Source organism: Colobus angolensis, unplaced genomic scaffold (genome assembly GCF_000951035.1).
Source record: "Colobus angolensis palliatus isolate OR3802 unplaced genomic scaffold, Cang.pa_1.0 Scaffold40, whole genome shotgun sequence".
NCBI lineage: Eukaryota > Metazoa > Chordata > Mammalia > Primates > Cercopithecidae > Colobus > Colobus angolensis.
In genome coordinates, this window is record NW_012117377.1 from 9454572 (window position 1) to 9457264 (window position 2693).

Genomic DNA, 2693 nt, shown 5'->3' on the forward strand with positions numbered 1-2693 from the left:
AAGTGCTGGGATTACAGGCCTGAGTCACTGCGCCTGGCCAAGTTTATTAAGAAAGTAAAAGAAAAGAATGTTTATGGCTACTCCATAAACAGCAGCCCCGAAGGCTGCTGGTTGCCCATTTTTATGGTTATTTCTTGATGATATGTTAAACAAGGGTGTATTATTCATGCCTCCCCTTTTTAGGCCATATAGGGTAACTTCCTGATGTTGTCCTGGCATTTGTAAACTCATGGCGCTGGTGGGAGTGTAGCAGTGAGGAAGACCAGAGGTCACTCTCATCGCCATCTTGGTTTTGGTGGCATTTAGCCACCTTCTTTCAGCCACCTGTTTTATCAGCATGGTTTGTATGACCTGTATTGTGTGCCTATCTCCTGTCTCAGCCTATGACTTAGAATGCCTTAACCATCTGGGAATGCAGCCCAGTAGGTCTCAGCCTCATTTTACCCAGCTCCTATTCAAGATGGAGTTGCTCTAGTTCAAACACTTCTGACAGATCTACCTCCTCAAAAGTCCTGGAAAGTAAGCATGCCTTTAACCTATCTTCAGAAAGCTATTCAAGTATACAACTTGAAAATCAGCCTAAATAACCATAGATAGGTTGAAATATGCACTTGTAGGTTATCTAGATGAGGCCAGGTGTGCTCACTCCCGTAATCCCAGCACTTTGGGAGGCTGAGGAGGGCGGATCACTTGAGGTCAGAAGTTCAAGACCAACCTGACCAACATGGTGAAATCCCATCTCTACTAAAAGTATAAAATATTAGCTGGGTGTGGTGGTGGGCGCCTGTAATTCCAGCTACTTGGGAGGCTGGGGTGGAAGAATCGCTTGAACCCGGGAGGCAGAAGTAGCAGTGAGCCAAGATCATGCCATTGCACTTTAGCCTGGGCAACAAGAGAGAAACTCCATCTCAAATAAATAAATAAATAAATAAATAAGTTATCCAGATGTACATTTTAACAGAAAAGGAGTTAGAGGTTATACTTACCCAATTGTTATAAATAGCTTAAAAGAAAAAAAAAGTTTTTTTGACTCTGGAAAGCAAAACATACAAACAGCAATGTTTCAAACAAAAATAATTATTAAAAATTAATTTCAGTCCAGTGTAATTAATTCTTGTTCTGCTCAATGTGAGGTTAGCAATTTTATGAGTTCAGGTTTTTTGTTTTTTGGGTTTTTTTTAAGTTCTGAACATTTTTACAATCTCAATGTTGTCAGGCATGTCAGTGACTCAGGCCTGTCATCGAGCACTTTAGGAGGCTGACGCGGGAGGATCACTTGAGGCCGCGAGTTTAACACCAGCCAGGGCTTAGGCTTTGTGGACACACAAGGCTTTGCACTGTGGACTTGCCCTGAATTCTTTCTTGCCTGAGATCCAAGAACCCTCTCTGGAGGTCTGGACTGGGACCACTTTGCTGTATCAGATCTACGTCCTGCTGGATCCCCAAACTAAGTCCAAGCCTCACCATGGCCACCTGTCTAGACCCCAGAATCTAAAGGCTCAACACCAGAGACATAAGCTCACGGACAAATCAAGCAAGTATCCAATATGTCACAAAACAACTGTTTTATGACTTTGAAACATCTAGCAGAGTCTGGGTGTGGTGGCTCACACCTGTAATCCCAGCACTTTGGGAGGCTAAAGCTGGAGGATCACTTGAGCCCGGGAGTTCTAGACCAGCTTGGGCCACACAGTGAGACCATGTCTCTACAAAAAATTTAAGAATTAGCCAGGCATGGTGGCACCCACCTGTAGTCCCAGCTACGTGGGAGGCTGAGGTGGGAGGATCACTTGAGCCCAGGAGGTCGAGGCTGCAGTGAGCCATGATTGCACACTGCACTGCAGCCTGAGTGACAAGAGCGAGACCCTGTCTCAAAAATAAAATAAAATTTTAGCCATGAGACTGAAAAAACTCACTCATTTTAAAGGACATTTGGGACCAGGAGTAGTGGCTCACACCTGTAATCCCAACTGATAGGGTTTGGCTGTGTCCCCACCCAAATCTGACCTTGAATTGTAGCTCCCATAATTTCCCACATGTTATGGGAGGGACCTGGTGAGAGAGAACTGAATCATGGGGGCGGTTCCCCCATGCCGTTGGCGTGGTAGTGAATAAGTCTCATGAGATCTGATGGTTTTGTAAAGGGAAACCCCTTTTGCTTGGCTCTCATTCTCTCTGTTGCCTGCTGCCATGTAAGATGTGCCTTTTGCCTTCCACCATGATTGTGAGGCCTCTTCAGACATGTGGAACTGTGAGTCCATTAAGCCTCTTTTTCTTTATAATTTACCCAGTTTTAGGTATGTCTTCATCCGCTGTGTGAAAATGACTAATACATCAGCTCATGGAGAGGCCAAGACAGGAGGATCCCTTGAGGCCTGAAGTTTGACACCAGCCTGGGGCAAAATGGCCAGACCTCATCTCTACCAAAAAATTAAAAAAAAAATGAAATAACTGGGTGTGACAGTATGTGCCTGCTCTCCCAGTTACTTGGGAGGCTGAGGTGGGCGGGGTCACTTCAGCCCAGACGTTGGAGGTTGCAGTGAGGTGTGACTGCACCACTGCACTCCGGTGTGGGTGACACTCCAGTGTGGGTGACAGAGTGAGACTCTGTTTCTAAAGAGAAAATAATAATAATAAAAATAAATGAAAGAACAGTTGGATTAAAACTGTGTCTCTGTAATGGAACAAGTCAA